Genomic DNA, 26460 nt, shown 5'->3' on the forward strand with positions numbered 1-26460 from the left:
CCTCTCTCTGCAGTCTCTCCTGGGCCATCACTGGCTGTGAGTGTCATGTATCGACACCGTTTTCCTCAGTGTGTCCCACGGGGCGCTGTCTGCATCCACTCCATGTTCAAACTCGAGTCCTGCATTTCAAACACCCCACAGGCCAAGAGCATCTCAAACCCACGTCTGAAGCTGTGTGTCCCTTTCTCAGTCCACGGGCCACCTCCCTCCTTCAGGGAGGATCAGGCACCTGGAGCCCTCCCGTCCTTTCCCAGAGGACAAACTGGTAACCAGACTCGGCGGACTCCTTCCTCTCAGGATCTGCCGTCTCCCCCCACCCCGAGGCTTCTGTCCCCCGTCCTGCAGCGCCCTCCCCACTCACCCACAGCTGCCGCAGTTACCTCCCCAAAATATAGCTGGGGGTATGTCACTGACCCCCTAAATAGCCTCCTTGACTCTCTAAAGGCTACGAGTTAAGTCCCGCTACCCCTCCCTCTGGAAGCGTTCCGTGGCCCGGTCCCTGTGGGGCGCTCGCCAGCCCATCCTATAGCCCCACAGCACCTGGACCCAGCATCTGACAACCCTGACCTCTACTCCGTGCTCAGATTCCCCCTCCAGACTGTGAGCTACCTGAGGGCCAGAACCCTGCCTGCACAGACTACGTCTCAGCAGATATTTGCTGAATTGAGCAGTGCTACAAAATCAGCTTCTCCTCAGGCACTTATGTTTCAAACCTTAAGCTCTGCTTCCCTAATTTACTTTATTGGAGAATAGTTGATCAACAGTGTCGTGTTAGTTGCAGGTGTACAGCAAGGTGATTCACTTATACGTATATATATATATTCTTTTTCATGGTCTTTTCCATGATGGTTTATCCCAGGATATCCAATATAGTTCCCTCAAGCCTTCAGCTTTTGAGGTCATGAAATATACTGACCCCTGAGCTCCAAGCTGGATTAATTTCCTCTTCTGTTCTTCAACAGGGTTTTTATATATACTGGTTTCAGAGGCCACTTCTGTAACAGTGTCTCAATCATTCCTAAAATCCTTCAGAGGCAACATTGCTGTGACTATCTAACATGTGGGAAAATTGCAGACTTCCAGACCCCACTGGAGGTTCCCATCGCTTCCTCTGAGAACACAGGTAGAAGCCGAGCTGAAGATGCTCTGTGGACCACAGCTCTGGGAGCAGGTGGGTGACCTCATCTACACGGAACCAGAGAAGAGAAAGCCAAGGCCAGGCGGCCGACTCACTCGGTGCTGATGAGGGAGGACCTTCCAGTGGCCGGTGCGGATGCAGGGCTGAGCGGCTCTGGGCCAGAGGCCGGGTGCTCCTCATGCAGGGAGCGAGCACGTGCCGTCGGGGAGGCTGCTTCAGCTCCCCTGCACTTTCCCTCCGGTAAAATGAGCAAAAGTTTTGCTTCGAGCATTTAAAGAAATCCCTTGAACCAAGTCCAGCTTTGCGTTTGGAGAGCAGGAGAGGTGAGGGAAGGGGTGGACACGGGATGGAGAAGCAGGGAGATTCAGAGCCCGGGTCTGCAATCACGGAGCGGATCGAACACACCCCGGCCGGCCCGGCGCCGGCGCCGGGAGGCTTCGCGGGGGCCGGTGACTGACTTGCTGCCATGAGGCTGACCTCTTCATTGCGAGTGCTTTCAGACTTGCAGCGTGTTTCCAAAAATGCGTGCCCTATGTATCTCCGGGCTGGTGACTCTGCTGAGAGCGCAGCGCGTCTGGGCAGACACTGAAGAGGTTAAAGCAGCCAGCGGCATCTGTCCAGTCTCGGCTTCATATCTCCTCGCTCTGCAGCCCCTCCAGTCCCCGCCCACTTCCTGAGCTCTTCATCAGAGAGGCGGGTGGTGCAGGATCACGGGGAAACGTCAATCCTGCTTCCCCGTATTTGCCTTTTGTGGTCAGACTCACAAAATGGAGATGCTGACAATGGGTTTGATTATCTGCGACCACCTGCAGCCCAATTACACATATAAATTCAGCCTCAGAGGATGGACAGCTACTTCTGTAGCGCACGAGGGATCTCATTTTATGACGGCAAACATCTTACTCAGCCAGGCATTCGGGGTCCCTTCCTGTACCATCAACCCCGAGCTCAGGCTGCTTCTTTCCACAGAGCAACTCACGTTCATCTTCCCAGCCGTGCTATGAAGTAGGCACGAAAATGACCCCATTTAACAGATGAGAAAACTGAGGAGCAGAGAGATTCAGCAACTGGCCAGGCTTTCAAGAAGGCAGGGTAGGGCTTGGCTTGTTTGTTTGTTTGTCTTGTGGGATTCCCCTCTCGCCGACTAATCTCCACCTGACTAGGAGTATTGAAAAATCGCTTTGGGTGGAGAGAAATATGATAAAGGGTGTGCAAGGAAAGACAAGGAGGGAAAGTGACGCAAAACCCACCGAGGCTTCTGAGCACGGGTCATCGCGGGAGCCACGGATGCCCTCTGGACACGCAGAATCCCGTGAAGAAGGAATCAGATCTCAGAAACCTGAAATGGCTTTCCCCCGGCACTGTCTCTCTCTGGATCCGCAAAGCCGGGAAGCCCGGTGCAGGGCGATTTGGCTTTGTTCTGACTTCCATTGTCTTCCCTTTGAAGGCACCTGGCCCAGGAGACTCGAATTCCCTGTAGATGTTGATGTGCCCACCTCTTCAGTGACAAATAAGCCAGTAAGTTGTTTTTAGAGATCTGAGGTTCACCCTGCAAGAAGGAACTCTTTTTTTTTTTTAAAGGAGAAAATAAATTACAAACACGCTTCTGTCATTGCTCTCAGCTGTACGGTGTCAAAAACGCATGATTTCTCACCGCGTTTTCTTCTAGCCTGTTACATTTCCTTAAGCCTTCCCCCAAGGCTCCTTGGGGCTTGACTAGCCCACATGCTCGTTTCAAAACACATACATGGAAAGCAGTTCCCGGGAAGCAGAGTGTCTTGAATGGGAGCTTGGAGCTCACGGGGAGCTGGGAAGGGTCAGAGTAGAGAGGCAGCGACCTTGGGGTCTCCATCAACGGCCCCACTGCCTCTGGTCGCAATAGTGCCTTCGTTCCCTTTCTCCCTCTGCCTAGCACAAGCCCTGCTCCGTCTTGATGCTGAAGAGAGCTGGGGGCGTGGGGAAGAGGGTTTATGGTGGCGGAGGTAACCTGAGCCATGGCCGGTCCTAGGGCTCTTTGGCAGAACTCCTTAATTTAATAAAAACAAATTTGTGTGAGCTCTTTCAAGTTCTAGGGTATTTTCAGAGCCCAGACGAGGGTTTGGCTCATAACCTGGTAGATAAGACCCTATGGTATCAGCACTGCTGTCACAATATTTACCATCACCCGCCATGCGCCAGGCATCATAACGGCTGTGAACACTGCAACTGCAAATGGTCCTTTATTCATCCATCTTTTTCATTCATTCAGTAAATATCTACTGAGCATCTTTTTTAGGACCAGCCAATTGTAAGTCTCAGGATACTTCCATGAGGGATGAGACCTGGTCCCCTAGTTACTCACAGTTTTTAGCGGGGAGACAGATGTAAATAAATAAGTGTGAACCCTGAGTCCTGAATACTGTGAGGTAGGAAATGTGACAGGAGAGGCTGATAGAGGAAGACTAACTTGGAGCTGGAGAAGTTTTACAAATAGGGGAATATTTGAATTGGCCCATAGAACCAAGAGGATGAGTGTGTCTAGAGAGACAGACAGATTTATTTTAATGAGTTGCCTCATGTAATCGTGGGACTAGCAAATCCAACATCTGCAGCGTGGGCCACCAGGCTGGCGCCCAGGGAGGAGCCCCAGTTCCATCCACACTGCCTGCTGGCAGAGCTCCTTCCTGCTCAGGGACCTCCGTCTTCTTCCTGAGGCCGGCAACTGATTGGATGAGGCCCACCACGCTATGGAGGGTGGCGTACTTTACTCAGAGTCTCCTGATGGAAATGTTAATCCCAACCCAAATACAGAAACATCTGGAATAGTATTTGACCAAACGTTTGGGTACCGTGGCCCAGCCAAGATGACATAAAATTAACCAACACAGGGAGAGAGAAGAGTTTGAAGGTCCAAAGAGGGAAAACCAGACTGTCAATCCTTTCTTGATGATAACCTCCAATTCCTCAGCCAGGCCGTCAACAGGAGCTCCGTGGCTGTCTCTCCCAGACACACCTTTCCCACCCCTCTGTGTGGGATTCATCACCAGCTGCAGCAGCCCAGTGCCCCCAGCCTGGGTCACTCCCACTGTTGACCCCAGAGCTGGCCCCGTGCGGAGCCTCTCTGCTCCTGGCCAAGACGGGAGCAGACCTGGCCGTGTCCACCTCACAGCACACATGGCAGGGACAGCATGGCCTCTTGGTCTTCTCTCCCACAGAAAAATGGCATTTCTCCTGGAATGATGTGCATTTGCAGTATTGTTGAAGAATTTTCGATTCTGTTAGAGAGAACAAGAAAAACAGGGAAACAATACCAAGCATAGGTAGTGAGCTAATAACTCAAAAGATAGAGGTGGAATGTATGTGTTGAGTAAAGATAATAAGTAAGAAGGTAGTATATGGGTCACAGACGAAAGCCATAAGATGTGTTAAGTCAGTCGCTCATCTCTAAGACGTGCCAGAGACACACCGGAGTCATAGACACCACGATAGAACACACTGGACTGTCACGTACGGAACAAAAGAACTGCAAAACCAAGTCACCATCATGCTGCCTGTGGCCTGACAGCTCTGTCACCCCTAAACCAGGCACACATCAGTGGCCCCAGTGTGCTCTATCCCAGAGCCATAAATACAGCCCACAGCTGAGGGTCAGCACAGGAATGGGGGACCTACATCTGGGGCAGCGGATGTGCCTGGGCTCCCCAGCATAGCAAGACCATGAGCTGGTCCCTGACCTCCTGTCAGGGGCCCCCATAGTACAGCCTCAACCCTGGGCCGCACACCCACGCCATCACTGAGGAAGGCCTGGGTCCTAGGCGTGGGCCTGCCAGGCCGATGCCATCGTTTGCAGTTTGAGCTACTCCATCTCCAACCCTTTGCTCTCCCTGGGAGCCAGTGGACCCCACAATGAGGTCTTGAACGTCCTCTGGGGCAGCCTGCCTGCTCAGTTGCTTGAGGGTGACCATTGCATGAGGCTCATTTCCCACCCAGCAGGTGTCCACATACTCATGGTTACCGTAATGTCTTGCACAAATTAAATCCTGACTCCACAAGTTTTGAAGCTGAATCCAGCCTCTGGACCCCAACACCGAATTAAATCTCAGAGATAGAGTTTTCGGTGAAGTAGAAAAGAAGAGCTTTATTGCTTTGCCAGGCAAAGGGGGCCACAGCAGGCTAGTGCCCTCAAGACTGTGTGTCCTGCCCTGGAGGGGTCGTGAGTTGTTTTGTAGAAATGGTTCAGAGAGGGCGTGGTCAGCTCGTGGACACTCTTCTGATTGGCTGGTGGTGAGGTCATCGGGAGTCGGCACCATCAACCTTCTGGTTCCAACCGGTCTGGGGTCTCCGTGCTTGTGGGCAGCAGACAGTGAACTTCTCCCACCTGGAGGGGGTTTCAGTACCTTCAAAACAGCTCAAGGATATTGTTGTGTGTATCCCTTGAGGGGAACCAGGACCCTGCCCCAAGGCTGCACTGTTGTCTCCTGACTGCTCCTCCCTGGTCTCTGCATCCCCTCGCTTCCCTGATTAGCATGTGTGTGAACCTGCCCTTTGGAACTCAGGGAAGGTCCTGGAGGCTGAATGAAGCCCATTTCCTGTAATCAAGAAACGGGGACACAGAAAGGCTTTTGTGTCCGGGAGCCCAGTATTGCTGTAATGAGTAGGTGAATGAATGACTAATTACAGGCGGGGAGAAAACATTTCTTGAACTTGAACAGACTGGAAGCTTGGAGGTATGTTTCTTGTGTGGCTGACTGGATCACAGGCTTTGAAGAAAGCATCATTTCAGGCAAGAAAAGTAAGCAGGAGTCACTTTCGGGACCTGGAATTCCATACCGAGGCATTTCAGCTTTAGCTTTTGGTCAAAGGGAGTCGTTAAAGATTTTTAAGCAGGTCAGATTTTTAACTCTGATCAGTTCGGACTTTCTGAAAAATCGCTGTGACAGCAGAGCAAAGATGGATCAGTCGGGAAGAGACCAGGCAGGGGCGTAATGAACTTGAGACACATTTGGGGAGATAAAAAGAGAGTTAACGAGGCAGAAAAGACATAAAGGTCAAAATTAAGATCACAAATGTACACCACCTGAGTTCAGATGAGAGACAAGAAAATAAGCGTTTATTGAAACCCTACTATGTGCCAGAAACTCCTCACACTGCCTGATCTTACCCTCATAAGAGCCCTTTTAAGTGGCACAATTACCTACTTTTAAGCCTCAGAAACTACGTCCAGAGAACGGCCCTAGGTCCCGGCCTAGAGCAGGCTGGGTTTCATGGGGTCTGAAGCTTTTTACAATTGGAGGCGCTTTGCGATACAAAACCACAAATACGAAGGTAGGCATGCAAAGAGGCAAATGCGGCTTCAAAGCCAACACCACAGAGACCATAAAATCCGGTAACATAACACCTTTTCGTGCACTAGCTTCCCGGCAGCTTCTGTGATACTTTTTACCTGTTTTTTAATGTGTATTCTCTGGCCTCCCTCTTGTAGGACCATGACTTGGAATGTTCTATGGAATGAATAGAAGTATCACTCTCCATATTTTGGCAGCATGATCGATCTAATGTGTTTTGACCTTCGACAGTTGAGAAAACTTCCTTTCATCTTCCCGACTCAATATTAGTAATGTCACGCCTGTTTTTAGGATGGTTGTCAAATTTGGGAAAACTTTCGTCCAGTTTCTTTTTAACATGAGGCCTTAATTTTCAGGGTTTTTCAAGGTTTCTCCCTCAATGACTCAGATTCTCTTTGAATTGGAGATGGTTGGTGCTTCTGGCTCTGCCTTTCCTCACCTTCCACGCCAGGTACCTAGAGCCAGGTCTTTTTGCCAAGGGACCTCCAGTCCCCCACCTCCCTTACTACCCCTGGAGAGTTAAACTGGCCCAGGGACTATGCCTTGGAGCCAGTCCTACAAGGGGAGAGCTGGCAGTAGCGGGACAACGCACAAAACTGCCCGCAAAAGCACATGAACAGCTCCCGCTAAAAGGAGATTAAACATCACCGAACTCCCCCTAATCTGCACCCCGGAAGTGCCTGCTAACCCTCCAGTGACCTTTGACATGAGAGAAAGTATGACAGTTGGAAAAACAAAGTGGAGAGAAAAAAATGGCCTTAATCAACTGAGATGCAAAGTTTATTTTTGCAAGTTTTAGAAAATGTATAACTTGGTGAACGCATTACTAGGACCTTGATTTATCTATTTATTTATTGTATTCATTAGGTAGTTCACTCAATAAAATAAGCATAATGAACTTTCATGAGGTCAGACAATGGTGGATTTTCCTGGGAGTGGGCTGCAATCAGCAGAAAGAGTCCTAAAATTTACAGAGGATTTCGAGGATTTCTGGGCTGCCAGTTGCACAATTCATGGGCAGAGAGAGTCACTGTGCTCATGGGTTTGCCATGACTGGGGGGTGTTTTTATGGGGGGGGCGGGGAATACTTACCATCTCTAAGTTTTGACAGTCATGGTTTAAAGGATGCTAGCGACTGAATGTTTCTGTCCCCCAAAAAACTTGTATGTTGAAATCCAAATCTTCAGGTAATGGTATTAGGAGGTGGGACTTTAGGGGCTGATTAAGTTCTGAGGGTGGAGCCTCACGGATGGGATCAGTGCCCTTTTGTAAGAAGAGACGGGGGACCTCCCTCACCATCTGCCATGTCAGGACTCAGCAAGAAGGCAAACATCTGTGAACCAGGAAGAGACCTCTCACCAGATAGCAAATCTGCTCATGGAATTCCCAGCCTCCAGAACCATGAGTAGTAAACTTCTGTTGTTTCTAGTCACCCAGTCTTTTTGCTAAAGCGTCCTGAACAGACTAAGGCACAGGGTCTCTTGGGGTCCTGCCGGTTTCGTGTAGAATCTCTGTCTCCAGTGTGACAGTTTCTAAACCTTCCCGTAAGTGTGTCCAGCCGTAAAGCAGGCTGCCACCCCGTTGCTGTTGTGCGCCAGTGTCTGACCACCTTCACCATCAGGAGACACTGGACCACGGCGTTTGCGTTAGGCCTCTTCACGAACGCGGATTGGAGCCGTGGGCAACGTCACCGTCCACGTCGACACCCTTCGGCGGAAAACACACACGGTCACGTTTTCGTGACAGTCATCAGTGGAACCCCCCTCTGCGTCCAGCAGCTTCACAGAGTGAGTCAGACACCAGATGGAGACTGTGTGAATCGATGCCATCTAACCGCCTGTGCAACCATCCCTTTGGCAGACGTGACCAGCGTCTGGACTAGTTCTGGCTGAAACTCTCAGAAAGGACAATGGTCAGAAAGGGCACCTGTGGGTGATTGTCGGTGACTACAACCTCCTACGTAGTAACTGACCCGTAAATCGCACTATACGTCTAAAAGCTGGAAACGGCTTCTCCATCGAAAAGTTCCAGTGGCACGATGGTGCGATTTAGTCTTCAATGTCTGCAGTAAGTTAATTAGCACATCCATGGAATGAGACACCAAGTACATCGGCCGAGAATGTGGTCGCCACCATAAATTTCAGACGGCACTGCTGTCACTAGGAGAAGGGGAACCGACGACTTCTGCCCAGGGCAGGGCCCATGCTTAGCACAAAAGTGGTAAATTAAATGCTGAAGTTGGGTACAGGACTACAAGTCTGGCTAGAATGTTCGAAACCCTCTACCAAGATTGACTAATACATTTATGAAACACTGGAGCCCACTATGCATTGCAGGGTCTTGCTTGTGACAAGACTGTTAAAACTGAGTTACTACAGTACTTATTCCAACCACCAGTTTACAGCAATTTATACCTCCGCCGGCTCATGACACTCAGAACCAGTTCTGCTCGCGGCCTCAGCGGAAAAAGAATTTTATGAATACTTTTTTAAATTGCCGTCGTCAGGTGCTAAAAATGAGGTGCTTATAATAAGTTAATTTTTAAATGATTTCAGAAGAACCTCCAAAAAGTTTTACCTAAAATAACTCTTTACATCTTAGTTCCATGGGTGGTTTTAAATGCCTATTTTAAATATTGAATGTAGTCACCAGTTTGCTAGAGTCAGCAGTGGCACAGATGTCAAATCATGCCAAAGAAAATGAACATCGTTGTAAAAATCTGAGATTAATATAAACTCAAGAAAGTGCTGTTGGTGTTCATGACAGTTTCTGAGATTTATTTATGGATTTATAGCCAGAAAGGAATCATTTTCAGCTGAGTGTTTCAAGTGATTTTTCCATCTTTTTAAAATACCTATAATGAATTTCAACCCTGTTTGACAAATAGCAAATTACTTTGTCATCCTGATCATTTTTTGAACACTGACGTACAAGTAAACCACCCCCTAGTATTTTATGGCAAATGAAAACAAATAGGTTAATGGTGTTCATATTTCATGCAGTAAAAATCCACTGAATCTTTTAAATAAAAAACTTTCAGACACACACAAAAGGTTGTACGTGTTCTCTGAATTTTTCAGACATACATGCAAGATTCGAGTAGTTTAGACTATGATATCTATAGTTTTCACCCTGCAAAACTGAGGACAGAATCTGAATTCAAGTGGAGAATGGGTGCCTTAAGTCAATTGTCTTCCTCTCCCCAACCAGCAAATCAAAAACTCTAGTAGAGTTCCACGGAAGATAAATACCACAGTTCTCTCCCGTTGCGGAGCACAGGCTCCGGACGCCCAGGCTCAGCGGCATGTGGGATCTTCCCGGACCGGGGCACGAACCCGCGTCCCTGCATCGGCAGGCGGACTCTCAACCACTGCGCCACCAGGGAAGCCCTCCTGTTCTTGATTATTGTAAAGATAGCTCAGATCTCAGAGGTGAACATGACAAAGCGTGGAGGGAAACTGAAGTTGCAGGAGGAGGAGGGAGGGGTCATATCGGGAGTGAGGGGAGCAAGGCTCTGAGCCTGTGGTTGAAGCCGCTTCTTAATCCGCCCTTAATTCACGTTCCCTCTGGTGGAAGACAGAGTGGAAACATACTCCCCTGTGCAGAACTGCTCAGCAAGATTCCTGTGGTAAAACTGGAGGTGATGGGAAAATGGGAACGATGGGAAAACACACCAGAAAGCATGAAACTGCTGTTTGCAATCCTTTAGGAAGGCAGGTAGAAGTTCCCTGTTGCATTAGGAGACGCCTTGGAGTCTCAGCAGGGAGCGTGGCCAAGCCTTCATCTCTCAGGTACTTTGGAATGTGCATGGGGCCTCATCCACACAGCGCCTCTGCTGCATCCTTTTCCATAAAAGTAATTGCTTCCAGTGATCTGAAACAGAGCACACAATAGACCCAGAGATCTATTTACTTCGTCTTCCGGTTCCTTCTAATGGGAACAAGCAAATCCTTGCCTCTTCTTGGAGGAGTATTTAAAATTAAGAGAGGGATGGATGTTAACAAGAATTACTGCAGTGATCATTTTGCAATATATACATATATTGAAACATGATGCAAGGCTGAAACAAGTACAATATTATATGTCAGTTATATCTCGAGAAAAAATAAGTAAATAAATGAAAAGTTAAGAGAGGCTCCCATCTCTGCTCACGGGAGCTGCAGAATTTTCTTCCATCCAGAGTCTGCAAGGCCCTAACCCGATCACTTCTCCCAATTAAACACATGTATGAAAGGATTTCTTTCCAGGAGGCTCAACATTCTATGTAAAAAAAAAGTCCATAATTTGCAATTCCAGGTTAGACATGTTTAGAGAAGGGGCTCCCTGCGCTCCTTTTAAGGTGCCCCAAATGTCCCACAGGTCTGTCCTGACACACGCTGAGAGGATTTGGACCAGTGTCTCATGACCTTGGTCAGTCCCTCTCTCCACCTGCGTCTTAGATCACAGCGTTTCAACGTCTCCGTGTGTATTAACTGTATTCGTTGTCATTTTTTGTGCCCAGCCTTATGCACCAGGCATTCTACATCCATTACCTCACTTAATTTTTTACACAGCTTTACAAGAGAAAAGCCGTCTTTATTCTCATTTTTACAAAAGAGGGATTACAGCTGAGATGGCAGGACCAACACCAAAACCCAGTCTGTCTCCAGAACACATCACTGTCCCCTGCGACACCCCCCAGAGCCTCCACAGGTGATTGTACAGGAAAGTAGGAAGAGAAAAACCTTTCTTTCTGCTTCAGCTCTAGTTACCAAACGGAGGTAGGTCCCCGCCTCCTTGAGTTATTCCTCCTGCTAAACGAGGTCCTAAGATTAGTGCTAAAAATGTATTTCAGGAAAAAATTCTACGATTGGCTTTTGTTCTGCCTGGGTCTTGATATTTATGTAAGGGAGAAAAATGCCAAGCCCTACCTTTGGCATTATCTCCCCGAATTTGTGTTTTCTCCTAAATTTAGTGCTTGTCACAGTTTTCCCAACTCTGTGATGTGGACTTTACCCCTGGCCCTGGATCTTGTTTGTACAGCCCCAGAGCTTGTCATTCTCTTTCTATTCTGCAGTTGAACGGGGTTTCCAGCGGGCATCTGAGCCCAATTACAGGCAATGACTCTGCTCTCGAGCTACACGGTTTCATTCTCTGAGTGTCTTCTCCACAGGGCCCGTGGTCCACCCACAGGAGCAGTTACCAGCCTCCGACCAGAGGCCCAAGATGCTCCTGGGACCTCGTTTCCAAAATGTACCAAATGCCTAATCTGAATTCGAGAAATCAAATCTAACTGCCAGTGAGTAAAGGACTGATCTGGAGAAATCAAATTTAAAATAGCCCGTGCCCCAAATTCTCAAATCCAAATTATCGCCTAATTATGCGCGAGCTTTCGGTAGCATGACACTCCACCAGGAATTCACATCAACGCAGCAACTAAAGCTGACGTATGCCGGAGACTCAGCATACCAGGGAAAAGACAGAACACGATAGAGATTTCACTGATAAAGAGCACATCTTTCCCAGGAGTTAGAAGGAAGAAAAGGAAATGAGGGCAGTGCTGGACCCAAGGCTGGCCGGCACGTGATGTTTGTTTGACCCACACCTGCTTCCATACGTTTAATTTATGATCATTGGTACATACCTATCCCTCAAAACATAAAAAGGATGTTATACATTGCTTACCATGTGAGTCAGAGCGTAGACTTTTCCAAAGTCCCACTGAACCAGTTCTCCTCATTTTTATTACCCAATAAAAAAAGAAGTTAAACCAACAATAGCATTAAAACAGCGTTAAGATTCACAGAACAAAAGAAATCCTAAGGAGCTCGCAAAGTCTTGCCCTGGGCAGCACATCTATCAAGGATCCATCCTCCATCTGGTTGGCCAGCATCCCCAGATGCTCTATTTGAAGAACACGACCATTAACATGATCTCATGGATAATTTTTAAAGAGGCAATGAGAACATCACTAAACACGTTTTCGACAGGAAATGGCACCCTGGATCGAAAGGATCGACAGCTATGGCAAACCAGCTGTGGTTTTTGGATGCCAATGAGTCGTCCTCTAGAGAGAAGACATTCTCCAGTTGTATGTGTTTGTTCTCAAGTAACAATAAGTTGAATATCCACTGTTTTTGTTTTGTTTCTATACATAATTACAATTTTTCCCATGATGAGAACTTTTAAGATCAACTCTCTTAGCAGCTTTCAAATACACAGTACAGTGTTATTAACCCTAGTTACCACGCTGTACATAACTTCCCCAGGACTTATTTATATCACAGCTGGAAGACTGTACCTTTCGACCCCCTTCACCCATTTTTCCCACATCCTACTCCCATCCCCCTACCCTGGCCGCCCTAACAGCACTAAGGATGATAAAAATACCTAAATAATAGAGGAGGGTGCCACGCATAAACATCAGAAGCAAGAGAGGGCAATTTTCCTAATAAACTCCTAAGAGTCCACAAGCTCCCCATTACCCTCTGGATACAGTTAAACCCCTAAGTCTAACGGGCACTGGACTTGCCCCTTTATTTATCTTCTCTGTAAAACTGCAAGCAGTGCCTGCCTCCCCGCACCCTTGCCGACCCTGTGACCAGCACAGTCTGGCTCGTGATCGGAATTCCATAAATACTCACTGAATTAATACATTTATGGAAATTTGTCAAGATTACATTTTCTTCCTGTGAGTATTTTGCTCAGATGCCCTTATTTTGCTCCCTGCCCCTTGTATAGGATACGGGCTTCTAGATGTCGGGGGTGTGTTCTGATAGCTGCAAGCTTCAGAGATCAAACCGGAAAACTCAAATTCCTGTTCATTTTGGCAGCAATAGGCCAAAAAGGTAGCTAAGGCAAGGTTTATAATGGCATCCTCAAGTCAACGAACAGGAGCTGTGACTTACCTCAGTAAAATCTTTCCTTAGGGAAAAAGAATATATGGGTCCTACGAGCTCAGGGGAAAGTGGAACCATAAGGTGAATTTTTCTCCATGCCTTCCTTTCCTTTCGAAGTAAAGCCCAAATTACCCCACTTTAAATGTACACAGCTACTAGATTTCTCCTTCTTCTTCTTCTTCTTCCTCTTCCCCCTCCCCTTCCCTTTCCCCTTCTCTCTCTCTCTCTCTCTCTCTCTCTCACTTCAAATGTCTTGACTCTTGGGAAAATATACACTGCTATAATAATCCCCATGTTCTATTTATATAAAATCTAATTCATATAATGACCCTTTACTGATTAAGGAAGAAAATTACACTTCATCAAGGAGACGGCTGACCATTGCCTTTAGAAAGAAATGTGTAATTTATTTGTAAATTACCGTGACTCTAGCAGCAAACTGTATTAATTAAGCTGCCTTCCACACACATCATTTCACTGTTCCTAGAGGCATCAAACAAGTTTTGGCACATTTTGTACAAAACTGGCTGCCTGATGATAAATTACGTAAAACCGAAAATGCCAGCAGTATTCTTTTTTTTTTAATTGAGGTATAATTGGCACTGAATATTATATTAGTTTCAGGTGTACAACATAGTGATTTAATATATTATATATTGCAAAATGATCACCACAAAAAGTCTAGTTACCATTTGCCAACATACAAAGTTACTACAATATTGTCGACTATATTCCCCAAGCTGTACCTTATGTCCCCAGGACTTATTTATTTTATAAGTTTGTACTTCTTGACCCCTTTCACCCAATTCACCCACCCCCCAACCCCTCCCCTCTGGAAACCACCAATCTCTTCTCTGTATCTATGAGTCTAGGTTTTGTTTTATTTTGTCTGTTTGTTTTTTAGATTCCACATATAAGTGGAATTATATGGTATTTGTCTTTCTCTGCCTGATTTCTTTCACTTAGCATAATACTGTCAAGGTCCATCCATATTGTTTCAAATGGCAAAATTCCATTCTTTATCACGGCTGAGTACTGTTCCACTGTATATATACTACATCTTCCTTATTTGTTTGTCTATCAATGGACACTTACGTTGCTTTCATATCTTGGCTACTGTAAATAATGCTGCAATGAATATGGGGGTGCAGATATCTTTTTGAATTTGTGTTTTTATTTTCTTCTACTTTGGATGTATACCCAGGAGTAGAATTGCTGGATCATAGGGTAGTTCTATTTTTAATGTTTTGAGGAACCTCCATACTATTTCCACAGTGGCTGCACCAATTTACATTCCCACCAACAGTGCACGAGGGTCCCCTTTTCTTCACATCCTCACCAACACTTGTTATTTGTGATCTTTTTGATGATGGCCATTCTGACAGGTGTGGGCTTCTCATTGTGGCTTTGATTTGCATTTCCCTGGTGATTAACGATGTTGAGCATCTTTTCAGGTGCCTGTTGGCACCATCTGCATTTCCTCTCTGGAAAATTGTCTATTCAGTTCTTCTGCCCATTTTCTTTTTGAAGTATAGTTGAGGTACAATGTTATGTTAGTTTCAGGTGTAATCCTCTGCACATTTTTTAATCTGATTGTTTGGGTTTTTTGATATTGGGCTGTATGAGTTCTTCATGTATTTTGGATATTAACCCCTTATCAGATATATGATTTGTAAATATCTTCTCCCATTCAGTACACGGACTTTTAATCTTGTTGATGGTTTCCTTTGCTGTACAGAATCTTTTTGGTTTGATGTAGTCCCACTTGTTTAGTTTTGCTTTTGTTTCCCTTGCCTTTGGAGTCAGATCCTAAAAAAAAGCACTAAAACTAACGTCAAGGAGCTTGCCGCCTGTGTTTGCTTCCAGGAGTTTTATGGTTTCAGGTCTTACATTCAAGTCTTTAATCTGTTTTGAGTTTGTTTTTGTGTGTGGTTTAAGATGGTGGTCCAGTTTCACTTTTTGTATGTGGTGGTCCAGTAGTCCCGACCTCCTTTATTTCCAGTTGTGTTCTTGACAGTGTTTCAAAGAAAGTTAAGTCAAGACAGTGACATGGTCCTAAGCGTGTTTCAGTGAAAGTTAACGAGAAGCTTCTCTCATCTGTGCCTCCGTGTTTGCTGTTGACGGAATCCTGCCAGGCTCTCTATCCAGGAGGAGTTCCACGGCAAGAGGTTCTGGGTGACGTCCTGACCAGGATCTGCACTTACCTGCTCACTAGGGAGTCTGAGTTTGCAGCTATAACAAGCAGTTAGTACAGCGAACAAAAACAAAACAACCCACTCTTCAGTGTCTCAGTATTCAGAGAATTTCCTCGAGTTCAAGAAGAGTCCTCAGAGGCAAAGTGTGTTTCATCCCAGATTCCCGCGGTGCAGAGCTGGTAAACAGCGGTGGCGGATGCAGCCGGGGCTCTGCCCCAGCCCCTCCATCCCTTTGACATTTTCTGCACACGCCCGCGTCTGGCCTCGCAGTGACGTGACCGTCCTCAATCGGCCAGACCCGCTTTTCCCGCGAAGGGGAGTCAGAGGGCCTGGAAACTGGAGCGGCGGAGCCGCCCCTCATCAACACCCGGGCGGGGCGGCTCCATAAACCCCACGCCCGTCACTCCCAGGCTTCGAGCCGAAGTCGCCGTCTGCGGGGGCCCCCTCGGCAACAGCGGCCTGCAGAGCACAAAACCAGCCCTGCTTGGGACTCACGCCCTTAGACAAAACCTGGAGACGAAACCAGCCTTGGTGGGAAAGCGGGGCGCGCCAGCATCACAGGCAGTGGCAGCCCCCATTTTCAGCAGTCGGATCCCAGAGCCCCCGCTGCCCTTGGGCTCCCTGGGGACCGGCTTTGCGATGGGCAGGTGCAGGCGAGGGGGAAGGCGCCCAGGAGCAGCCCTGTGAGTAGCAATGGGCAGAGGAAGGGGTTCACCTGGGAGACAGGCGAAGAGGAGGCCTCCCAGGACACCGGGCTCCCGTGGCCCTGAGAGTTGGTCCCGTGGAGGCCAAGGCAACCGGCCATTCAGGCCACCAACAGCGGGCCGGCCGTGGGAGCTGGGCATCCCTGGAGGCGATGTGAGGCGGCTGCCACCCTGAGGCCGGGCAGCGGGACCGGGCTGGCAGGTGCTGGCGGACAGGCCACTGCATCCGCTGCAGCATCTGCCCTCGCGGGCCTGGGGCCTCCATCCCAGCAGGAAATCTGGGATCCCGGTGCCCGCGGCGGAGGCCTGCCCCCACTGCGCACAGCGGCACAGGGAGGGTTTATGAGTCAGCGGAGCCGCGTCCTTCCGGAAGCTCCCGCACCCAGGCCGGGGCACCCCGCTGCCTGGGTCTCAGTTCTCCACTAGCTGCCGGGTCTCCACAGAGCAGCCAGCGCGGGCCAGGGTGGTGTCAGGCTCGGGCACTGACCTTCTGGCTCTGATGTGACCCTCCTTGCAGGAACTGGTTACAGGTGATGAGAAGGCTTCAGGCTGTGCGGTCTCCCCAACCTTGCGTCTGTTCAGAAGGACAGCCAGCAGAGCAGGACTCAGCTCTCGTCCCCTCTGGCCGGCTCTGCTCTCCCAGCCGGGGGGACCGAGGCCCTCAGCCTGCAACCAGCACGGCCTCTGGGCCAACAGAATTGACCCCTCCGTGTTCCTCTTCTGCAGGAACCCCTGAAATCAGTCTGCTGCTGCCTTTCATTCACTTACCGACGTTTACTGAGCTCCCATCAGGATTCACCTGAAAGGCTGTTTGGCTTGGCCCCCAGTCCCCCATGCCCCGTAATGTGACATGGGTCCAGCCACCACCAGGCAGACTGTCTGCACCACTGACAAGCCTGATGTGCCCTGAACGTCCCTGTGCAAAACCCGGATTCCTTAAAATCCCTTATTTCCAAGACTCAGAATCCTAAAAGGGGTGACATCGGCAGAAATACTACAAAGAAATTCTGAAATGTTTTCAAATATGAAATCTGACTCTTATTAATCATCAGTAAGTTAAAAAATATAACTTTAAAAATGTTTCTACTATAAAATTATTAAGAGGTAAAAACTACTATGGATGCAATGAATAAGCTACAAGGATATATTGTACAGAATGGGGAATATAGCTAATATTTTATCGTAACTTTAAATGGGGTAGAGTCTATAAAAATTGTGATCACTAGGCTGTACATCTGAAACTAATATAATATTGTAACTCAGCTACACCTCAATAAATTATATATAGATCTAAGCTGACATACCATGTAAAGGCAGGCCTTTTCCTTTCAGAAGTACCCCCTGCAAACCTGTCATTGAGATTCTGTGGCTGTTTCTACCCTAGACCTGCAAATGCCTGGAGAACAGAAGCCGGGATCTTGTCTCTGTTTTGACCCGGAAGCTCAGGAGCTGGGGGCTGGGGTTCAAGGGCATCAGCCACTGAGACCGGAAACGAGAAGGGGGTGTGTTACCTCACCCATCCTTTGTCCAAGATTTTGCCGGATAGCCTCAATTACGACAAACAGAGCAAGCACTCTGTACCTTGGTTAGACCGTATGTCTGCCGGTGTTCCTATGTACGGTTCAGAAGATAGGAAAATATTTTCACTGTAGGTACGAAACGTAGTGAGAGCCCTTTACCTAAAATCTCCCCCTCGTGATCATATTCGTAGAAACTGTGGCTCTTCACCCATTGAGTCACACCAGCGATGAGAATCTGATGCGTTCCTCTCTCCACAACCAGGCACAGGGAACCTTCCAGAATTTTCAGATACTTCCAGGGGCCTCATTGGCTTCAGAAGTTCCCTGCGCCCCTTGGAGCCCAGGAAGAGAATCCCAAGCTCCCCACCAGGGGAGCACCCCGACTTTCTCTGACACGTACAGGAGACAGTGTCTGCACCCACTGTGCCCTGTGACCTACGACCTCCATCACTCAGTCGCCTCGGCGACATTTGGAAGCCCAGCGGCCTGTAAATAGATGTAGGTGCATGAGCACTGAGTTTCACAAGCTATTATCAATTTCATGTGTCCCCTGTCATGGAACATTGAATGTGTCATTATAAAAACTTTCTGAGATGCTTTCCTCCCAATTACATATATTTTAAGAAATAAAAAGGGGACAAGCTAAGTATAATCTCATCACAGCAATTGATGGTAATGTTCTACTGACAGTATCTACATAATCAACCAGCCTGCAAAGATCCATGACAGAAAGCGATGTCTAGTCTCCAACCCATGTCTTGTAGACTTTTCATTGTTAGAGAAGAAGATAAAACTCTGCCGTAGGCTCGAGAGTTGAGCTGTATTTCAGGAGCCATATACGTTCAGTTGCCTCAAGGAAGCCACCCAGGAAGATGCAATCCGCACATGCTCTCTCTCTAAATTCCTAGGCACCCAGAGTTTACAGCATTCCTTCAAACACGGAATTGTATAAAACTTGGTTTTAAGCACGGCTACCATGAGCCCAACCCATTTGTATATCTCTTGAAGACTGAACTCCAGCTATGGAATTTCCATTTCAGGGATATTCAAATAATTAAAAATGAATTTCTGATCATTCAGAAATGTATCAAGAATAGAGAGTTCGTCCACAATGCTATCAATTTATTTTATGAACGATAATTGTGAAATTTCTATCATAATGGATGTGAATTCTCTCAATGCTGACCCAAATTGAATTGCTATCTTATCTAAAACCATTCTTATAGTATGACTTAGTAGAATATGGTTTAGGTACTATATATATCTACTGTGGCCTCCTGAGTATATATAGTATCCTGGTAAGCATAGGCTAGAGATGCATGACTAATTAGGTTCTGAGTTTGACAGCCTACTAAGAAGTGGTAACTCATTTATATAGCATTCTGGAAAGCTCCCTTCCCTAAATTAAAAGTTATTAAAACATGCTACTTATAAACCAGTGTATGGAAAAATATTAAAATAAATATTTTTATTTTAAAGTGTAATCTGCAGAAAACAGAGATGAGCTCGAATATTTATACATAAGAATATTTGTTGTCAGATTATATATGATTAAAAGAATGGAAAACATAAATTTTCAAGAAAGAGTTAATACAATGCAATATTTTGAGAGTTTTAGGAGATTTTTTTTTTTTTTTTTGCGGTACGCGGGCCTCTCACTGCTGTGGCCTCTCCTGTTGCGGAGCACAGGCTCCAGACGCGCAGGCTCAGCGGCCATGGCTCACGGGCCCAGCTGCTCCGCGACATGTGGGATCTTCCCGGACCGGGGCACGAACCCGTGTCCCCTGCATTGGCAGGTGGATTCTCAACCACTGCGCCACCAGGGGAGCCCTAGGAGAATTTTTAATAACGTGGTAAAATGTTAGAAATTATATTAAGTTTTAAAAAGTAGGTTATATTGGAAATTCCCTGGTGGTTCAGTGGTTAGGACTCAGTGCTTCCACTGCAGGGGGCCTGGGTTCAATCCCTGGTCCAGGAACTAAGATCCTACATGCCGCACAGCACAGCCTTAAAAAAAAAAAAAAAAAAAGTAGGTTATAGCATTATGTACAGTATGGCTTCTTATTTATTTTAATAATAATAAAAATCCAAAGGAAAACAATATTTTAAATATCAACTGTGATTAGCACTGCAAATGAGAATTTGCATTTAAAATCTGTATTTAAAAATTTTTCCCCAGTGCACATACATGACTTTTGTAATCAGAAAAGAAATAGCAAGCATGTTTTCAAAAAAATTGATATTCTGTATTGGAAATACAGTGTTTAAATAAATTCTGATTCTAAAGCATAATTTCTATTAACAGCCAGAAAAGTGTGAACTCATAAAATTTTCTCTGAGATTTAAAATAGATAAAGTAGAATTCACCTAGCACTCTGATTTTGTTTTCCAAATACTATTCTGCAATAAAAGAAACCAGGTATTTTTAGGGGTCGAATTCCAGGGACTGAGACAGGGAAAAGTCAAGATGAACTCTGAATATCTTAAAAAAAAAATTTTTAATTTTCATTTTGCACATATTTTTATTCTTAATTTCGTAAGCATTACATGCAGAAGTAGTGCTTTGAATGAAACATATCCGAGAGTCCATACTGACGTAAAGATAGATGATATAGATAGATGATAGACAGATGATAGACAGATAGATAGGAAAACGAGGGGGAGGAAAAACGCTTCCTTACTGTAGAATTCCAGTTAATAAGTGAGCTTTTAGTAACTGTACTGTGGTTACAGAAAATGCTAACATTTGAGAGGTTTGATGAAGGAAGACAAGAACTCTTTGTTCTAGTTTGACAACTTTTTTGTAAACTTAAAATTATTTCAAGATGAAGGGTTTAAAAACTAGGATGATTTAAATAATAAGGTATAATTATTTTATATTATTAAATTAATATGTCATGGTTGTAGAAAATGGAACAGGAGACAAAAATATCACAACTCATAGATCAGAGAAAGATTCATTTCTATTGTCTTTACTCTTTAATGGATAGTTTTGAAGACACTTGAAGGCAAGAGCTGTGTAGATCTAAAGAGAAACTTGCAATGCCTGCTGGGTTTATTCAAGTATCTGACCCTGAGCTCTTACAAAGGACCCTAGACAGACATCTTTGCAAGTGTTCTGACTCAGAATTAAAGCCACATGTTGAAACATGCGAGGACAGTGGGCCAGTATCAGACATGCCAAAGAGGGCCTCTTCCCAACCACGCAGAGCAAGCTTCCGGCCTGGAAACCGCCATCAGCCCATCCCATCTGGAGAACATTAGCAGGAATTTCCATTGGTAGCATCAAAACTCCCCTCCAGGCATGAAGGGGCCTGAGGACAACCAGGAGATGCTAACAAGATTTCCAGCAGAAGAGAAAGGGCAAAAATTATGCTTAAATTATGTAAAACTGCTTGTCTTAATATAGAATCTTGATCAAAAACCAAGGCATCTGAAGTAATTACAAGGCATCTACCTGGTAAGGCATCGTTACTAACTTGGAAGGAAACAAACAAGAGGCAGCAACAAGGACATGCCTTCCATTCAAGCCACCAGAATTTTGGTACCATGTTACACGCCCCACTAGAAAGGATGGTTTATAGCTGGACGGGGAGGGGAAAGCAAGCTCAGAGTCCCATGTGAGCCAACACAAGGGATCTGGTCTCTCCAGCTGGAACTAGGCTGTTGCTGCAGCAACCACCAGATGATGGACAGATTTTTGAATGTGCAGGGGTCTGGGATGATAAGCACTTCCGGGTTATCCAATAAGCATTTTCAAACCTCCTAAAATGTGTACACTGTGGAAAGATACTAAATGCTATGTTTCAAGATCAATTTTAAATGCTTTTCTTTTTAAAAAAAAATTGAAAGGATGGATAATCTGAACTGTTTTTAGTCCTAAATAACCATTTGCGCTAATACCAGTTTTATTCACATGTCAAGTCAAAACTCCCATTCTTTGGGCAGCTCTGCTTACTTGCTTTCAGGAAGGTTGGACAGAATTAATGAAAAAGTATAGTAGCCCTAGATCACAGGAAGTTCTTTCCGAGGTGAATTTAATGCCAGGAGTTGCACAGGTTCTAGAAATCAACATAGTAAAAACACAGTGGGATGCCTTTGAACTTCACTTGCTGTATATACTTGACTCATTCCCTTAAGAAAATACTGTATCCACAAAGCAATTTCACTTCGGTTGAAATAGGAGTGAATAATGCCCATACTACAGTAGCATTTCCAGGCAACCAAGATTCAATTCTCTGAGTTTTATGCAAAATACCCTTGACTTCAATACATCTAAAATGCGTTTGACACCCAACATTTAAAAAATGCAGTGAGATGCCTAGAATTACCAGAATTTGGAGCAAGTGGTTTCCTCAGATCCAGCCTGGAGAAGACCCTGGTAATCACGTAACCCACAGCCAGCGTCTGAAGGAACAATCTTAAAATCCAGGCAAACCTTTTAGTGGGTTTATAATTATAACTTAAGCTTCTTTGATTGAATGTGGATTGGCTTTACTAAAAAACCTAAGCTAAAAGTCATCTATTTCAATGACCTTTTCATTGAAGCATGTTATATTCAGGTAGAGGGATGTACCTAAGTGTAATCAGCTCAACACCTGTGTAACCAGCACCTAGAAGAAGAAACAGGATGTAAGACAGAATAAGAAGGCAGAGGGACCTCTGTGCTCCTCCCTGTCACCGTTCCCCAGTGGCAACCAGACCCTGACCCCATAAACTAGCTCCCCTGCTGCGAGCTTTACACAAACAGACTCACACACTGTGCGTTGTGTCTGGCACCTTCAACTCAACTGTTCTTCCATGCTGTTGCTTGTAATGATAGTTTGTTCATTCTCATCCCGATACAGTATTTGATCTATCCTTTCCATTAAAAAGATGCTCTGGATCTACTTTCACATGACCCATTCTAGGAAATAGTTACAATTTTCAAAGTAACTTCTTCTCAAAGCTGAAAATCAAACAAGATAACTGAGAGCGGGGGTGGGGGTGGGGTGACACAACTGTGTTTTTCCTTGAAATGTGAGTGATGATACTCCTGTCGTGTTGCTTTGATGGGATTAGAATAAACATCAAACACGATTGCCTCTGAGCACTGAAAAGCACTGAGAAACAGTATTTTCAAAAGTCACCATAACTTTCTGTGTACAACACGTTCAAATCCCGTATATTTTCTTCCATTTCTGAAACCCACCCTCAGATTTGGTGGAACCGTTTCAAGGAGGTGCTAATTGATTCCGTCTTCCTTTTTTTTCAGTCTAGAAGGTCTAAAATGATTTTTGAAAGGAAATTAAAACACACTGCCAGCATGCATATTTTCAAATATATGACCGGTTGGAAGAGGCAGAAATTCCATGCCTCTGTACCAGGAGCATATTTTCAGAAGAGTCCCCATTTTTATTACTGCTGGGGTAGTACTGGGACCATCTGCAGAAGCCCTCGAGCAAACACATTATCTTGAGAGCCTGCAACATCTTACCCAAAGCACAGCTCTGCTTTCAGATTGCTTCCTGGGAAATGCTTCCACACACCTCCCCACGTCATCCAGATGAGAGCTTAACGTGGTCACCGCATCATTCAAACGCAAGATCTTCTCAAGCTCGTTTCCATGAAGAAAAATGCAAGCTCTGCCTCTAAAGGCAGATACAGACCAAGGCTTAAAAGTCAAAATTAATTCTACGTTTGACACTCTGCTGCATTAACTAACGAATCAAACCTAGATGAACTTTTCTTTTGAAAAGGAGTTTTAGGAGCTTTGACATCTGAGGAGAAAGAAACCAGCTAAAGCTTTTATCTTACATTTACTCCAAAAGATTGAAAAAGTAGTTCAGAATGTTCAAAAATTAGAAGTATGTCTTTTTAGCCAACTGATATTCCTTTACTCCTGCTAACCCTTTCCCAAAAACATTGTGTATAAAACACGAGGAAGATCTAAGCTGATTTCAGCCTCAAACTTCACACGAACACACACGCACACTTGTGGTTCTGTGTGTATGCACAAGACATATAACACGAAATCTAAAACCGAGCTGCTGTCAGGAGTGTCCAGCTGGTCGAGAAGGGCCAAGACCAACCTTGACAGCCAGGTCTGCAGGGGATGGGCCGGGGCACATCTCCCCAAGGTCAGGATTAGCGCTGAGCCCTCCGTTTCTCTGTCTCTGTTTCATTTTTTATACAACTCAAAAGGATCTGACTACACAGTCTAAGTTTCTTTCCAGAACTAACAGGCTTTGATTCTTCTTCAGAAATAAATCAAATGGTGAGAGGCAAGAAGGACGTCAAAGCAGAGGCCAGGAGCTGGGTGATCAGAGTTAGAGGAGGTTGGAGGCCTGGCTGCTGGTGAGGAATAAAGGATCAGATCCCCAGGGATTTCTGGAAAGGCCTCCGGATCTAGGAACAGCAATAACCCACAGCAATGGCCTAATCCTCGTGCCTTTGCATTTCCTGCTGACTAAGGGCAGGTGGGGGAGACAATACAAGAGTCAGAGTCTGTCCAGAGGGAGGGCAAGTTCAGGGGATGGGCATCGCCAGACCATGGGGCTCCCCACCCACTTCAGAGAAGGCAGCAATTCAGGGGAGAATATGGTATTTGGATTTTTAAATAAACTTTTAAAAATTCTAGAATAGTTTCAGATTTACCTAAAAACTGCAAATTTTTGCACTCTGCTCAATGATGGATAAATAATGTGAATGAGTAATAAACCTTTGTTCAATTTAGTTAGATTAAACTAAACCCCTGCCATTTTAGGGCTCCTTTTACTCTGCTTCTGTTGTAGGATTTACCTTTGTTTTTTCCCAGATGCTTGTCCAGTAGTATCATCTCAAATTGTTGAGTAGTTTGTCTTTCTTCAGTTACCATACACAAAATTTGAATTAGGGTCAGGTGCTGGACTGTCTCTTTTCTAACTTTGTTTTCCATTCGTCTGTCTAGTTATGCAGCAATACCACGCTGTTTTAATGTATCTGGCTTTACAAGTAACTTTTTATGTCTCCTAAGCATAATTCCTGTCCATCAGTCTTCTTTTTCAGAGTTTTCCTCAAATTCTTTTTTAAAATTTTTTTCCCCGGGCAATTTTGTATCTTTCCCTCGTATCTTACATCTACTCCTAAATATGTCAGTTTTAAAACTGTGATCCTTGGACTCCAGTTATTACAAATAAGATAGCTAATTTTTCTCAATTTCTTTTTCCTTTTCTCTTTTAACATTTCAATGAGTATAAAATCCTTAGCTCACTCTTCATTTCTTTGGATGTCTTTGTCCTGTTGCAAAAGTTCCTGTGGAAAAGAACAAAATAAACTTCATTTTCCCCCTATGTCTTAGTTTGCCCTGCTGCATTAAAAGTTCTTTCTTTACCCTTGAAGTTATGTTTTTAAATACATTTTTCAATTCTGTTATTTTGGTTTCCTTTTTCAGCAACTCACATGTTGGATCTCTTTTGCCTCTCATCTATATTTATTTTTCTCTTTATAATTTTTTTTCTGATAAAATTTCAAGCATACAGAAAAGTTGCAAGAGTTGCAGTACTCTTATTTTCCCTTTACCCTGGTTCACTCATTTTTTAAATATTTTGCCCCATTTGCCTTATGGTTTGTGCATTCTCTCTCTCCTCTCTTTCTCTCTCTCACATATTTATTTATTTATTTATTTATTTATTTATTTATTTATTTATTTATTTATATTTCTTTTGCGGTACATGGGCCTCTCCCGTTGCAGAGCACAGACTCTGGACGCGCAGGCTCAGCGGCCATGGCTCACCGGCCCAGCCGCTCTGCGGCATGTGGGATCTTCCCGGACTGGGGCACGAACCCGTGTCCCCTGCATCGGTGGGCGGGCTCTCAACCACTGCGCCACCAGGGAAGCCCTTCTCACATATATTTTTATTTGCACTCCTTTACCTTAAATATATCAGTATATTCCCTGACAACAAGGCTATTCTTTTATAAAACCACAAAGCAATGTTCAAATCCAAGAAATTTAATATTGATACAATAGTTATGTAATTTACAGTCTCTGTTCAAAGGTCATCAACTGTCTCAATAATGTCTATCATAAAGACCACCCCCCAGCCCTGCCCAGCCCAGGGTTTCATAAAAGGCCACACATCATAGTTCATCATCATCTCTTGTGTCTCCTTTAAACTGAAGCGTTCTTGCACTTCACTTTCTTTAATAACTTTGACCAGTTGTCTTTGAGAATATCATTCAATGTGGGCACTTGGATGTTTTGGTGTGATTAGTTGCAGGTTTTACACGTTTGGGGCAGAAACACCACAGAAGTGATGTTGTGATCTTTGCAGAGGTTTACATGTTTGGGGTAGAAACACCACAGAAGTGATGTTGTGATCTTCACAGTGAATCATAGCAAGAGGTACTTGATCTCGCTTTGGTGCGAAGTTAACTTCCATCCTTCAGGGAATATGGTGTCTGCAAGGTTTCTTTGTCTCTAATAAGTGTCTTGTGGGGAGACACTTGGATGGAAACAAGATGTTTACAGGCTCAACCTTTCTCCCCCTGGTTTCGACCCGAGCCAATGGCTGTCCAACAGTGATTTCCTAAGGCCACTGTCCCTTCCTCTTTTCTCTGTCGGTTTTCTACATGAAGAAGGAGTGTTTCCTTCTCATTCATTCAGGGATTGACTGATTCTCAGCTTATTTGATGGATAATACTTTCTTTCCCTTGTTATTTATTTTGACGCTCAAATGGT

At 45.3% G+C, this 26460-nt stretch overlaps 1 long non-coding RNA gene across 4 annotated transcripts in view; it reads right to left on the reverse strand.

Annotated features, from left to right (window-relative positions):
• Positions 1–20048: 20048 nt before the first annotated feature.
• The window catches only part of LOC307195689, a 29782-nt gene continuing 23370 nt past the window's right edge, over positions 20049–26460 (reverse strand). For 3 of the 4 annotated variants that reach the window (XR_013830922.1, XR_013830924.1, XR_013830925.1), the window contains one exon: positions 20049–25031. This is a non-coding gene — a long non-coding RNA (uncharacterized lncRNA). The remainder of the gene's footprint in view (positions 25032–26460) is intronic. The other variant, XR_013830923.1, reaches the window with a different exon arrangement.

Source organism: Stenella coeruleoalba, assembly GCF_951394435.1.
Source record: "Stenella coeruleoalba genome assembly, chromosome: 13".
Lineage (NCBI taxonomy): Eukaryota > Metazoa > Chordata > Mammalia > Artiodactyla > Delphinidae > Stenella > Stenella coeruleoalba.